Source organism: Balaenoptera physalus (genome assembly GCF_965194825.1).
Source record: "Balaenoptera physalus genome assembly, chromosome: 1".
Lineage (NCBI taxonomy): Eukaryota > Metazoa > Chordata > Mammalia > Artiodactyla > Balaenopteridae > Balaenoptera > Balaenoptera physalus.
This window is the reverse complement of record NC_138882.1, coordinates 181,417,951-181,433,708: the sequence shown is the minus strand read 5'-3', so window position 1 is coordinate 181,433,708 and position 15,758 is coordinate 181,417,951. Positions and strand designations below refer to the sequence as shown.

Here is a 15,758-nt window from a genome sequence, read left to right as displayed (position 1 = left end):
GAGTAGGAAAAAGAACAAAAAGTACTGTACAAAGACCCTCAGTACAGTACAACATACAGAGAAAAATTAGAAACCTCTACTTGTCCAACTTCAGGGGAATGGTAAGTAACAGTATCAACCAGTTGACGTATTAGTCATTTAAAATGTTCTTGAAGGGTTTATAACAAGAAAATTCTTGTGAAAAAAAACCAGGATATAAAAATAGCAGAGACAATATGAACTCAATCACATTAAAAATGTTTATAAACTATACAGACACAAAGCTGCTGAAGCAATATACCAAAAAGTAAACAGTACCTGCTGGCAGGGTAAGATTATGGGCAAATTTGTTTTCTTCTTTCATATTTTCCAACTTTTCTATAATGAACATATTACTCATTTATTTATTTACTGGCCGCGCCATGCGGCTTGCGGGACCTTAGTTCCCCGACCAGGGAGTGAACCCAGGCTCAAGGCAGTGAAAGCGCCAAGTCCTAACCGCTGGGCCGCCAGGGAAGTAAGTCCCCGAATACATTACTCTTATAACAAAGAGAAAACACTGCAAACTTTCTTTTAATAACGTCAGATTCCAAAGGGATCCCTTATATCAGGGAACGAGGTCAGGAAGCTTCCCCGGGTCCCTGCCACTGGTGCTCACGCCCAACTAGAAGGCCACACACCTCCTCCCCTAGGCTGTGAGCAGCTTGAGGCAGGGACCGCCTTTTCTTCAGGCCAGTGTCCCAGGACCTGGCACAGAGCATGGCACACAGGAGACACTCAGCAAATAATGACAAAGAAAGGCGGGGGGGGGCGGGGGGGGGGACGGGGACGGGCAGTGAACTGACAGCAAATAATACCCAAGGAAAGAAAGCCAACTGCTGGGCTGCCTGCGTAAAGGTTGTGTTGTCAGTCTGGTCGGGCCATGGAGAGGGTGCTGAAATGGACAAGGGCAAAATCGAAATCGGAGCCTCCGTCATGGCGTGGGACTTCCTTTGCGAGGTGGCCCTGTCTCCCTGCCCAGTCATATCAAGCTCTCCCACTCTTTTGGCTCCCACAAGTTTAAATTATTGTTGGTTGCCCTGAACATGACGTCTGCGTCTGGCACATGCTGTTCTCTCTACTGCCATGTCTACAGCCGCCCCCTGTCCTCCTGGCAAAGGCGTCCTTTCATCTTGGCTCCAACAAAACACCTCTCCCTTGGGGTCCCTGCCTTGACTCCCCTCAGCCAGACCCCTTCTTCAAGGCACCTGCACACACCCCTTACAGCCATCATCTTCCCTTCCCCAGGTTCTTCTGAGGCCCAGAGACAGGAACGAGCCAGACACCGGGGGTCATCAGACGGTCTCAGGTGGTCACAGATGAGCATCTTTTATTATCAACAGTTACCTAAGTTTATTTCAATGTGTACTTTCTACTCATGGCAATTAATATTGGTTTTCCACTTGTGGTAATGACAAAGTTTCTCTCTTAGGACATTTTTGCAGGGAAGCAAGGAGCTCTCTCGACTTGGTCAGAACAGTGAGCCAGACTGAAGAAGCGAAGTTTGCCAGGCAGGGAGAGTGAGGTCAGATCAGAGGGCCCTGGGGGACACCAGTGAGGTACAGGCTATAGCACTTGTTAGAGAAAAGTGACGGGAAGAATGTGTGGAGACAAAAACACTTGCTCTCTTTAGCCCCACAATCCCACTCCTGAGGAGCTGTCTTAAGGAAGTGACTCAAAAGGAGGGGAGACAAATACATACAACACACGTATGTGTGTGTGTGTGCGTGTGTGTGTGTGTAAAGATATAGACAGATATCCACTGCAAGGAACAGAGAGCACAGTAAAGGGCTTACAAATGGTTCACTTTTTAATCCTCACAACAACCCCAGGAGGTAGGTTTTCTGACGTGAATTTTTGCAGAGTCTGAGGACAGGAGAGGACAGTAGTGTCCTGCACCACTCGACACTCTCACACACCTTTCCATACTGCTACATGGTGCTCCTATCGCACATCTGAACAGCTGCATCACATCCCACTGAACAGCCATACCGCCGTTTCAACCTACTGTTGAACATCCACTTTCCTCAGCGCCCTGTCACTGCCATTCATGCCTCCTGTGTACACTGCAGGAACTCCCAAAAGGACCTGGGTTTGAATCTGGACCTGTCCCCAGATTTCTTCTTTAACTCAGGGTACTGGCTTTCTGCATTGGTCAACCCAGCCGCCATGAAGCTCCCTCACCAGGTCATGCTGGAAAGCATGGTCTTTCTAATGCGTTACTGGAGAAGCACGTTCAAAGATGAGTTTTCAGGGAATTCCCTGGTGGTCCAGTGGTTAGGACTCTGTGCTTTCACTGCTGAGGGCCTGGGTTCAATTCCTGGTCGGGGAACTAAGATCCCGCAAGCCTCGAAGTGTGGCAAAAAAATAAATTAATTAAAATAAAATAAAATAAAAATGGGCCTGAGTTTATGTGGCAGAAAAGACAATGGCCTACTCCAGAGTGTGGCGTCCAGATTCTAGAGTGTTAGACAGAGGACCCCAGTCCCAGCTGCCTGGTGATTCACTGTGGGATCCGGACAAACCACAAGCCCCGTGTGAGTGGTGAAATTCCATGACACAGCAGAGGTGAAGGGCAAAGGCTATAACGTCAGAGCAGCTGGGTTCAAGTCCTGGCTCTGCCACTTATTAGCAATCTCTGTAAAATCTTCAAATTTACACAAAGTCCTGAATTCATAAGACCTCACTCTTAGGAGAATTCTGGAAACTAAATAGGATAATGCATGTAAAGTGCTAAGTAAAGTATGTAGTAACAGATGTACTGCCACCCTTTCCTTATTGACTCGGAGGGCCTGCTGAATGCTTCAGCTGATTTGGAATCTGGCTGTACTTGTTCCAATACACAGCCCATCACCTGAGGCTTAGAAATCATTTTTTTTTTCCTTTCCTTAGAGACTCTGGCATGTAATAGAATTCAACTCAGAATTTTAGCGGTTAATCCAATGCCACACAAGGATGCTGGCCTAAGACTGAAGCCTCACAGGGCACTCTGAGCTCACCACACAAAGGTCCAACACTATTTATATGTCCAGGTTCTGCCAATTAGGCACATGATGGGAGGGCCCTTCCTTGGGGACCACAGCAACCAGTTCTTGTCTGTTATTTCAAGAAATGCTTCCTCGACAATCCATATGTACCAAACAGATCCCACGGAATCAAAATAAAAAGGATCTGGGGGAAAATTCCCAAGATGCTTTTGTGTGCTCTCCATCTGGAATTCAGTAAGCTCAGAAACCACAATCCATCATATGCAAATGTTGAATCATTATGTCGTACACTTGAAACTAATACAGTGTTGTTTGTCAATTATACTTCAATTAAAAAAAAAAAAAAAAAAGGAAAGAAACCAATAGTCCATCAACACAAAAGCCTTATAAAGCCAGCTTTACGGGAGGCAAAAGGACAAGGGAATTCTAGCTAGCAGTTAGATAAATGCCTCTGGAGAAGGTTATTTAAAGGAAAGAATGAAGAAATCAAGGTAGTTAAGGAATTGGGAAGATTGGACCTATTTCCCAGGAACATCACCTAGTGCCAAACGAGATGACAAGTAACAGAGGCTGCCCTGACCCAAGGACGTGGAGACCCTGCCCATCTTGTGCACAGATGCTGACACCCACAGCCCAGCACTCTAACCTCTCTGAGGACAGGAACCTTGTTCAGTACCTTTGTGTGGTTTTGCCTCTTCGGGTCGGAATAATCACTTACCCACTAGTCATCTAGGAGAGCCGCAACCACTGCCTCGCTGCTCATTTCTGGCCCCAGCTGCAGTGTGACACAGCCAGGGCATGCAGCTGGTCCCGAGTTCGAATGCTAGCTTGCTCACTGACAGCTACATTATTTCAGAGTCTGCCTGGATGTGCACAGAGCAGAGGAGATGGTGCAGGGAGGAATAAAGACTATAACAGTGCCCGAGGCCTCAAAAGCAATTCCACACCTGACGTGGGTTAGAAGTTTCTATGCGGGACATGAGGCTTCCTTGTAAACGAAGAACTGCAACTACTGCATGCTTACTCTCCCGCATCTTAAGATGGGCTCCAAGGCATCTAAGCCAAACTAGGAGCAGTCACCTAACAGTCTGCTCTGAGTGGCAAAAAGTACTAAAGAACATTTGTTAGATGTTCAGAGGAAAGTACTCATACTTTCCTCTGTACCTGAAAATGCACCCTTGGACCAGCCTCCAGTGTGTACTGAGGGCTGGATTTTGGAATCAGAAGGATCGAGTGTAAAGGCCACCCCTGCCCCTTACGAGCAGTGTGATCCTCTACAAGATTCACTTTAACCTCTTAGGCCTCCATTTTCACAACAGCAAAATGGGGGCATGACCAGGGCAATGAGAAAGATGACATGAGACAGCACTTGTAAGGTTCAGCACAGAGAGGCTGATGCCATGCAAGTCCCCTTGTGTGATAAATCCTCTAAGCCAACGTGCACAGGCCTGTTCTGTGTAAAGGATCGGCCCAAGAGCAAAGCCCCTGGGAAGCTGGTGGTCAGGGCCTCTCCTTAGTGTCATCATGACACCCGCATTTCAGATTTACAGTATTCCTTAATACAGGGATTTTTAGTCAATCCAATTCTCTTCCCTATGGAATGGTGCTAAACTGCAAGACAAATGATGAGATTCCTGTAGATAATAAGGCGCCATCATATGAGGCCTGAGCTACAGCACTTCATGTGTATTACTCTTATTTAACCCTCTGTGAAGAGGAGGATACTATGTCCATTTCACTGATGAGGAAGTTGAGGCTCAGAGAGATGAAGTAGGTAGTTCAAGCTCACACAGTCCCTAAGCAGCCAGATCCAGGGGTCTCCTCCACTATACTATACCAGGCTGCCTTCCAACAATCATTTTTTCCCCCACTGTATCCTGCCTCCTTCTTATACCCCTAAACCCCAACATTCTACATACCTTAAAATCAAACACATGTTCTTAAAAATAAAACATGAAACCCCTGAGGCAGTGAACTCTGGCGGGTCTGTAGCAGTTCACAAATGCAACACTGGTTAGCAGCAGCTGAGAGCCCCTGGGAAAACATGCCACCTTCAGAAAAGGAGAAAATGGATCAGAACATCCAGGGCGGGTGCGGGGGAGAGGCGGGATGAGGCTCACTGATTAGCACCCTGCCCTGCTCCCCTCAGAGGCTCTGGGCACCATATGTAACTGGCACTCCAGGGTTGGCCACTCATGCCAAGAAAGAAAAAAAAAATTAAGCCATTTTCCAGAAGAGTGACTTTTATTATAACCTAGAACAAAAGCACCATTTCAAGCAACCTGTTCATGCAGAGGCAGGTGTGTGCTCTGCAAGGTCTGTACTAACAAGGGTGTGTTTCCAGCGAGCTCTAGGAGAGACAACGCCTCCTCTGGGAGATGGACACAGACGCAAAGCCCCAACTCTTTCCAACACAAAGCAGAGGGGGGCTTCCCCGGTGGCGCAGTGGTTGAGAGTCTGCTTGCCAGTGCAGGGGACACGGGTTCGAGCCCTGGTCTGGGAAGATCCCACATGCCGCGGAGCAACTGGGCCCGTGAGCCACAACTACTGAGCCTGCGCGTCTGGAGCCGGTGCTCCGCAACAAGAGAGGCTGCGACAGTGAGAGGCCCGCGCACCGCGATGAAGAGTGGCCCCCGCTCGCCACAACCAAAGAAAGCCCTCGCACAGAAACGAAGACTCAACACAGCCAAAAATAAATAAATAAATAAATTTAAGAACAGTTTTTAAAAAAAAAAAAAGCAGAGGGACTTTACACATTTCAAGTCTCTTTCGGCTCTAATAACATGCCAAGAGTCCATGCTGCTGATAATAACATTGTACTGTTAATAAAAGTAGTTAATGTCCTCCTGTGTCTGGATTTACATGTATTAACTCATTTAATCCTCATAAAGTCCACCAGTAATAGATACTCTTATTCCCACTTCACTGTGAGACAAGGAAACTGAGGCAGAGAGTGAAGGAAGCTCCAAGGCTGCAGTTCGGACCGCGACCCAGGCGGTCAGGCTCCAAAACCTGCCCTTCACTGCCCTGGACTCTAGAATCAAGACTGCCTTCAACTCCAAGGACGGCCAGTCGTGTGACTTTGGGCCACGTGGCGGAGCTGCAGTGAATGCCGGCGCAGTTAGGGTCCCCGTTCCCACCAGGCCCTGGTCCCGCTACCGCCGGACCCTCCGAGAGCCTTCGGCGCCAGGAGTGGCCCGACCAGCCGTAGAGCACTGACCCAACCCCAGGGGCAGACCCCACACTCAGCTCCTTCCACTCCTGTTACGCCCACCTCAAGTGACACAGACCTACTAGGAGCCCAACACTGATGTCCTGAGAAGCCAGGTGTGGCCAAGGGCTCATGTCCCAAAGGAGATCTGGACATTTGCTAGAAAGCTTCACTCCGGAATTGCCCTGCCCTAGAGTTTGGTCTGTATTAGGCTGAACCACATGAAATGCTGGTATCCAGCCATTTTTGACCTAGGAAAACAGCAAGTTCATGTGGTTCAACCCAGTGGGGGGGAGGGCACTTACCTTCATTAAGGACCTACTAGACATTCATCAATTCAACACCATGGAGCCACGGCCCACGTGCCAGGAACAGTGGAACACGGCGACAGTACTCACAGCTCTGAACAGGGGACTTAGCATCTGTCTTCCCTCCGAGGACGAGAGACAGGACGTATTAGGCATCGTGAGGGTAACCAGCTCACCCAGCTCAAGGTCATACAACTATTAAAACGGCCAGTATGGTCTTTCCCCTCAGGTTCCTGGGCAACCTGACACTGTCTGTGGTGCCCAGGCTTCACAGGAAAAAGTCCAGGGCACCCTGTATGGTCTCGTCAATGAGGGGCTGTCACAATGACTAGGATGTATGCCAAGAACAACGGTGCTGCCCAGAAAGCCAAGGTGCATCCCTACGCTTTAGCAGGTATCGTTCTAAAAACAGACCGAAGGTTCCAGCTGCTTTCATTTTCAACAACCTGAACCAAAAAACCCTCCGAACTTCTAACCTACACCCAGATTTCTTCAGCCTCCGTGGCTGGACCTATAGGTGAACCTCTTGACCTCAGTTTCCTCATCTGTAAAATAAGCATCCTGGTGGGTCCATGCGTGAGAGGAACAGGACGGCAGAGCTCAACGGGCATGAGTGGATGGACCCGGATCAGAACGCTGACCCTGCCACTAACTCGCCGGGGCCCTTGGGCAAGTTACTAAACCTTTCTGAGCTTCAGTTGCCTCATCTGCACAATGAGGAAACAGACCTCACAGAGCTGGGCTTGAGAGAACTAGAGAGTGACTGTGCATCCAGCAGGAACACAGGCAGAAGGGAGGTGGTACTGTACAGAGTCCAGGAGAGAGACCTGACAACCTATGGGAGGAAGATTGCTGTCTCAGGGCACCTCCAATTCCTGTTCCTCAAGACCAAGTCCGAGGGCTTCCCTGGTGGCGCAGTGGTTAAGAATCCGCCTGTCAATGCGGGGGACACGGGTTCAAGCCCTGGTCCAGGAAGATCCCACATGCCACAGAGCAACTAAGCCCATGCACCACAACTACTGAGCCTGCACTCTAGAGCCCACGAGCCACCACTATTGAGCCCGTCTGAAGCCCGCACGCCTAGAGCCCGTGCTCCACAACAAGAGAAGCCACTGCAAACACAAGCCTGCACACCACAACGAAGAGTAGCCCCTGCTCACCACAACTAGAGAATACCTGCGCACAGCAACGAAGACCCAACGCAGCCAAAGATAAATAAATAAAATAAATACATTTATAAAAAAATAAAAATAAATGATGTTTGTGCTTTAAAAAAAAAAAAAAAAAAAAAAAGACCAAGTCAGAGGCCTCAAATCCCAGGACTACCGGGGCTCCACACCCCCTATGGCTGAGAGATTTCGAGACAGGAGCTGTCTGGAGGAGGAAACAGAAGAAAGCAAGGACAGCACACATCAGAAACTCTCACAGAAGAACTTCCCTGGTGGTCCAGCAGTTAAGACTCCGCACTTCTAAAGCTGGGGACGTGGGTTCAATCCCTGGTTGGGGAACTAAGATCCCACATGCCGCATGGTGCGGCAAAAAAAAGAAAAGAAAAGAAAAGAAAGAAAGAAACTCTCACAGAGCCAAGAACCTGAAGCGGCCCAGCCTGCACTGCTGTGTTGGGTCCACATCCAGCCCCAGGGACCACGCACTGACCAAGCTGCGCTCAGCAGAGAAGCAAAGGACCGATAAAAGACAACGCCACAGGTGAGACAGAGACAAATTCAAGAGTAGGTCTTTCAGTGGCCACAGTACCTTAAATCACTTTTCACCAGGAGTGTGCAGTGGATAGAGCGCTCCTCCTCTCAGTTTCTGAGCACAAAACTGCAGGCAGGAAGCCCATCCACGTGAACTCAGACACACCCCTTCAGGGCCAAAGCCTCATAATGAAGAAGCCTCAAGCAGCAGCACGACATGTGAGCAAGCCAGACCTGAACTGTCTGTCTGCCTCTCAGGGCTGCAACTGACAAGGGAAGAGGGCACTTGGTGGGAGGCTGCTTGTCACTGACCCCAGCAGAAAGAGTATGTGCAAAACCATCTTTACATGACCCTAACATCTTAAACTAAAGATATTTCACTCGGTAACCATAATGAGTCCTCTGCCCAAATCCCATGGAAACTTCTGAGGCAAAAAGCCCAAATCCCGCTAAATAACCATGATTCTAACTCAGAAGGGTCCTGCTGAGTTCAGTGCTAGAAGAGGAAGCTTCGCGGAGCAGTTTTAAGCAGTGGGTGGAGAAGTTCGGGGTCTGAGCCAGTGGAAACGAGCGCTTGCAATCTGCAGTGTGGTAAGAGCTTCGCGGCCAGAAAGCACTGGGCTGGAAGCCCTTCAGATCGCCAGCCGTGGGCCAGGGACTCTGCCTCTCGGGGTCTCAGCAGAACTGGGGGCCACTACCACTTGCATCCAGGCTGCCTGGGAGGTTAAATACAACACCATCTATCAACCATCCATGTTAATAAAATAATCACTCCTGCTGCACCGACGACGTACCAGGCACTGTCTACACTTGCCACACGCAAACTCACTCAATCCTCACAATAACCCCCCTGGGGCAGGTGGGTGTAAACGTCAGGGTTGCTACCTTGGAAGAAATAGGACTACCAGACTGGAAATGTATCGCTAGAAAGTTGCAGACGAAGGCTCCTCCTACAGGTGTCCAGAGCTGCCCGAAAGCCGCGGGGCGGGAACAGGAGGAAGCCGGGAGAAGGGACGTGTTGCTGCCCCTGCACTGATGCCCAGGTCGGGCGGAATCTCAGACCTGCCTGCTGCCATTTGCTCCTCCATTTAACTTGAAGACCCGTGTTCTCATAGGTCTGACTGCTGCGTGAGCGTCCACGGAATGAATGGCCTGATGGAACAAACGTGAGCTGCAGAGGCGCCCGGCGTCCAGAGCTCGGGCTCCGGAGGCAGGCGGGCCTGCGTGATGAGGGCGACGTGAAGGTGGCGCAGGCAGAGCGGGACTCGGGGCCACCCGCCCATGCAGGAGGGCTGGGCGGCTGGGTCACCGGGCTAACCAGACTGAAATCCCCGTTCAGGCGTTAGCAGCATATCAAGGCTTTGCAGGCATCACCATCTGGGATTTAAACTGCCCAAAAATAGTTGTTGGGTCAATGATAAAGCATCCTCTCCAAATGCCTGAACAGGGCAGCTCTGGGGGCAGAAGCTTCCCCCTCAGCCCAGAGGCGATAAATCACGATGGCTGGCTCTGCCTTCCTATCTTTATCTTTTCTCACCCATCCCTTCCTGTCCATCCCCCCGGCGGCCAGGACCCTTAGAACCTCGCAGGCTTACCGCCTGTGAATGCCTCCCTCCAGGGCCCTCCCGCACACCACCGCCAGATGACTCTTCCTAAAATACCACAACTCTGCCAGCCTCCTCAAATTTCTACCTGCCCTGTCAAAAATCTAACTGGCTCCACACTGTCCCAGATCAAATGCAAACTCCCTAGCTTAGCAACTCAGGCGCTCCACAACTCCCTCCAGAGACCGAGGCTCCCCCACTGGCCGTCCACTCTGCGGTTGGTCCCCAAACTCACAAGGCTGACCGTCACCCCAACCTCTGCTCTTGTTCCAGGCCCCTGCACCCACCCCATCCTCTCCGCCTGGGCAAGGTCTCCCCGGGTTCACACCCAGCCCCCACCAAGGCTGCCTGGGGGCTGGAGTGGTCGGCAGGGCTTTGTGGAGGCGGCGGACCGCGAGGCAAGCCTGCAGGGATGGGCAGACGTGTGGCCCTTTTTAAGGCTTTCCTTTTACTCCTTCCTTCCTGCTGCACTTAATTTTCTGGATGCACCTTGCCTCCCCTTCTGGATTAGAGGACAGGGATTACGGCTTCCCTTTGTGTCCTCACTCTGTAGTATGCAGAATAAGACAAATGATAACCCTGGCTACCACTTACTGTGCGCCAAGCACTGGGTTAAGCACATTACAAATTTCACTTCCTTCTCCCAGTATCCCTATAAAATGCCATCCTCACATTACCCGTCAAGAAACCGAGGCCAAGGGAGGGTAAGATCCTCACTGCAGGTCACACAATGAGTCACAGAGACAGGACTCCAAGCCAGATCAGCCCAACCCCAAAGCCCATGTTCTGTGGAGCAGGCAGAAGACAAAAGTGCTCACCACGCACTCATTCAGCGTCTATGAGGCGCTTACCAAGCGCCAGGCGGCCCGTGCAAGGTGTTGGGTGGTTGGTGGGAACCAAACAGACAAAGTCCCTGCTCTCACGGAACTCACAGGCTCTGTCCCTCTTCTTCCAAGCCCGGAAGAGGGCAAGGACTCAGTTCATAAGGGGCTCCACCGGGCACAGACGAGGCATCCAGAGCCTGAGATACAGCAACACGTGGTGTCCACAGCACAGGGAGCCTTGTCTTCTGTGGTGGAGTAGAGCCTCTGGCTCTATCAGGGACTTTCTTCATTCAAGACACAGCCCAAAGCCAAGCAAACTCCAAATACTCCTTCAGCAGGCAGTAAGCAGTGGAGAAAACGGGTCTACCTCTGAAGTCAGAAAACCCAGTTCCTCCACTTAGTAGCTATAGAGGGACTATCCACTTACCCTTTGTACCTCATCTGTAAAATGGTGATAATAATAGTCACTACGTATATAATTATGTGCCAGATGCTGTTCAAAGCACTTGACGAATATTATCTCATTTAATCCTCATAACAGCCTTATGAGAAGGTACTGTTATTAGCCCAAGGCCGTCTGGCTCCTAAGTCCTAACTTTGCCCGCGATGCTGTCTCCCTCCTAAGGCTGCACCTCCCTGTAGGGCTGCTGCACGTGGGTCGGAGCTCGCAGCAGCGGGCAAGGCTCCACTCCTCACACCAGAGCGCTGATCTCTAAAAGCCTCGGTTTGGAAATGGCATTACTCTCACTGGTCTTAACGTGGGTGATCTTGTACCCTTTGGACTTCCACACCCCACTCTCACTGGCGGGATCTGCCTCCAAGAGAAATGGGACAAGAGCCTGTACTGTGGGCCTTACTTCTCACTGTTTCTAGAAACAGAGTGAGCCTCCGGCACAGGAGTCGGGTGGACCCAGAGCCAAGTCCCAGGCCCGCCCCTCACACCAGCCACTCAACCTTTCGAGCGAGCATCCATCACGGGGTGAGGTAGGACCTAAGTCCTACCTCAAGGTTTCTGGATGACGGCAGATCCTCAATCAATGGTAGCTACCCAGGTGAGAAGGGCAGGACTTCTGTGGCACAAACCTTCCCGGCCGGGAGAGCTTCTGGTCTGCAGGGGACAGACCGCGTGTGCAGTGCCATTCACCTCCGTGGTGGTGGCCAAACAAGGGCAGGCGTGCTCAAGGCCGGGGCTGAAGCTGGGCACAGGCCCCAACTTTCTCTGAAGTCTCCTGCATTATGTCATCCAAGTGTGCTTGCAGTTACATTAAACAAGGCTCTGCTTCCTTAAACTGTAGGTAAGAGTGACACGCCTCCCTGCCAAACAACATAAGCTGTGAAGGCGTGGACCCTTGTTTGCCTTGTTTACCATGCTTCCTTGTCCTGAGCACATAAAGCAGCACAGAGAAGGCACTTCATAAATACACCCATGAGCTTCAAGCAACGCCTAACACACCACTGTCTTTGCCTAATGCCAAGAGTTTCCCAGCCTGGGAAGCAGGAGTCTCAATGTTCAAAGTACCTGCCCAGCCACCATTTCCCTGTGCTGCCAGTCATCTGCCCTCTCCCCTCCCCCAAGGAATGTAAAAGAAGAACAGGACTTCTGAGTTATAAATAGGAATATCTGCTTTCAAACATACGATTTAGGGCTTCCCTGGTGCTCCAGTGGTTAAGAATCCGCCTGCCAATGCAGGGGACATGGGTTCGAGCCCTGGTCCGGGAAGATTCCACGTGCCGCGGAGCAACTAAGCCCGTGAGCCACAACTACTGAGCCCGCGTGCCACAACTACTGAAGTCCCCGCGCCTACAGCCCGTGCTCCACAACAAGAGAAGCCACCACAATGAGAAGCCCGTGCACCACAACAAAGAGTAGCCCCTGCTTGCTGCAACTAGAGAAAAAGCCAGTGCACGGCAACAAAAGACGCAAAGCAGCCAAAACTAAAATAAATAAATAAATTGTTAAAACAAACAAACATATGATTTAGCATCTCTTTAATCAAGCTATGGATTGTTGGCTACTTTTTTCAAGCATTCCACCAAAGAGCAGCCAGTTGGGTTTAAATAAACAAGGCTGTATATGCATGTGGGGTCTGAGTGGAGCTAGACCTACACCAGGAGGTCTACACCAGGAGACCAGCCAAAACACCAACTGTATTGTTTCACCTTGTAACAATATAACAGGCTTCTCCTATCATCTCTTGTCAGGCCAAACCATCTGGGAGCTGGAGGGACAACTCATGAGGGGGGCCCGGCCCATCCCTGCATGCTACAGCCCCACCATCCAGCACCAGAATCATAACTCTAAATTAGGACAATAATTCCTAAATTAGATGCTAGAGCTGGGTAAGGAAAAGTGCTTTGAAACTATAAAGCACTTACAGATAGTGGGAGATCATTACCTGCTAGGAGAATGCAAGCAAATTCCATTTGCTTATGCATTCGTAACTGATGCCAACAGAAATCACGGAATTTTCTCCAAAGTCCAGTGCACTTTAGACTCTCAAACTGCTATTTCCCTCTATGGATAACTGAGATCTAGCTGGTTTCTCTACCATCAACCCTACTGAAAATAAAACCACAGTGGTTTTAATACATTTACCTATTACGCAACCCCACACCACCACTTCTGTCCTACTCCAACTGTCTACACTGGTTTATTAGTCAGAATATTCAAGTAGGGGATAAACTGAACAATAAGCAGTCAGAAATTACCTGTAAGCCTAGGGGATACTAAGAACAAGTTACTGAGGGAATGAGTATGAAATCCAAGTGGCTAAGTTCAAGACACACCCCAAGCTATTTCCTTTAGTGCCAGGTACTGTTCTAGGCCCCAGGGATACAGACACGGAAAACAAAAGACAAAAATAAGCCTGCATCACCAACAACATGTAAACAGCCTGGGACGATGGAAAGGATGCAGTTTAGAGCCCATCAGATGTGCTCCCGTCAACTAAGCAACATCTTGAGGAAGTTCCTCCATGCCCTGAGCCTCAGCTTCTTCCCCTGTAAAATGGTAATACACAGCATCCCTCAAAGGGTTCTGTGTGGGTTAAGTAAGTGGAGCACAGAGCACAGTGCCTGGCATCTAGTAGCCGCCCCGCTCCCACTCCCCACAGAGAAGTTAGCCGTTTTCCTCCACCCCTTCCACAGTCCTTACCCGATTACCCAGGTGAGACCCAAACACAGGACTCTCGTGAAGCCTCATGTATCATCCTGTTCTTTCTGGGTCATTACAGGCATTTTCCCATCAGGTCTGGAGACTCTGGCACTGAGGACCAAGGCAAGATGCTCCCCCTCTCCCCACCACTGCCAGAGACGCTGCCTTGAGCAGCCCCACCTGGCCATCCCATCCATCCTCCCCTGCTTTTGTCCTGACAGCAAACTTGTAAAACCTCACTCCAAGTCCTCACCCAAAACTGTCCTGGAGAAGTCCTTCCCCACCCAGGCCTGGGGCTGCTATCGGAGAAGTCCAATAACAATGGCCACGCTTTTCATCAACATACAGGAAGGCATGAAGAAAAAACTCAGCCACTCCGAATTAGTCACCCTAGTTCAGAAGCAACATCCCTTCCTTAAACAAGGAACCGAGAGCCCCAAAACCCTGTGGGGCCCGAAGTCCACATGCAAACATCTGCCAGCACTGGGCCAGAGGAGCAGGCGGTCGCCCTTATTCAGTCCACTCTCCAAAGATGCCTTGGCCACGTGAGGCAGAAGCCCTCTGGCCCTTCCAACCTGGGTGCTGGGCCTGCCCTGCAGAAGGTTCCAAAGTGGAGGAGGGAGGGCGGACCAGGACTCACTGGTCGGGGCCTAGGTGAAACCTCGGGCCAGAGCGCCGCCAGAGCACCTGCCTTCATTACCAAAACAAACAGCACGAGTGGAGCGAGCTCTCTCCCTCGGAGTCTGGCTCACCTGATCCGAGGCACCTCCATAATCAGCAGTTCCAACCCTCACGAGCTGACAGTTAAGGGGGAAAGGGAGGCTGCGCCTGCTGGTGTACATCGTGTCCGGGCCGTCTGTTGGCCTCGGGGCCCGGGGGCTTCCCAACGGCAGCGGCCTCACAAGGGCGATTGTGCGTTCATCCCCGTCCCGCGGCTCCCCCATCCTCATCCCTCGGCTCCCGCACACGCCCCGGCGCCGCGGGTCCCAGCAGGACGCTCCGCCAGCACCGCACCCCGCGGCACCCAGGCGGCGGCCGCGGGAAGCGCCCGCAGAGCGCCGCGCTGCCTTACGGGCATACGGATGCCCGCCCTGCCCTCGCTCGCTCCCAGGCGGCCTCCCAGAAGGGGCACCGCTCCAACTTTAGAAGGCACAGCCTCGGGACCCCCATCCCCACCCGGGCTGGAGAGCTGCTCTCACTTCCCAGGGACGGTAAAGAAGGTTCGCCCTAGGTAGAGGGGAGGGGACCACCTGGGTCAGGGGCAGGGCAGGGAGCCGGGCCCCGGAGGGAGGGTAAAGCCCCGGACAGAGTGGGGCTGACGCAGGCTACGCCGAGAGTGGTGAGAAGTCCTGGGAAAGGGACCAGGGAGTGGGGGGAAGGGAGTGACGTCCAGGCGGGGGCCAGGGGCGGAGGAGGGGGGTCCAGACTTAAGACCATGGAGGGAAGAAAAGATTCAGGCTGAAGCCATGGAGGACACGGGAACAAATGTGGGCTGAAGCCATGGATAAGGGGCTAACGGGGGTCCGGACTGAGGCCATGGAGAAGAGGGGAGGTGGGGGACAGAGGCCTAGCCTGGACCCTGGGAGGAAGAAACGACGGCATAGCCTGGACCGTAGGGGCTGGGGCTGGGGACCTAGCCCGGGCCATGGGGAGGAGAAAGGGGGACTACGCCTGGGTCCCCGGAGGGGGTGCCTGGCCTGGACCACGGGTCCAGGAGGGTCTAGCTTGGGCTACGCGGGAGACTAGCCTGGCCCCACAGGAGGAGTGTGGGAGCCCAGCTTGAGCCAAGGGCGGGGGTTGGGAACGGGAGGCAGGGTCGCTGCCCACCCAAGCCGCCCAGGCCGGCCGCCCCTCCTGAGCGTGCAGGGATGGTGTCTACCTGGGCTCCGGGACCCCGCCCCTCCCCCACCCGGGGGAACCCACCCTTCGCGGGCCGGAGGTGGGTGGGGGAAGGG

At 51.9% G+C, this 15,758-nt stretch overlaps 1 protein-coding gene and 1 long non-coding RNA gene across 3 annotated transcripts in view; both read right to left on the bottom strand.

The window, feature by feature from the left end:
* Positions 1-15,758, bottom strand: part of LOC309655098 — a 219,636-nt gene that overhangs the window by 123,075 nt on the left and 80,803 nt on the right. The window lies entirely within an intron of this gene.
* CAPZB (capping actin protein of muscle Z-line subunit beta) overlaps positions 1-15,758 on the bottom strand; it is a 136,811-nt gene that overhangs the window by 120,650 nt on the left and 403 nt on the right. The gene's annotated exons all lie outside the window — the stretch shown is intronic.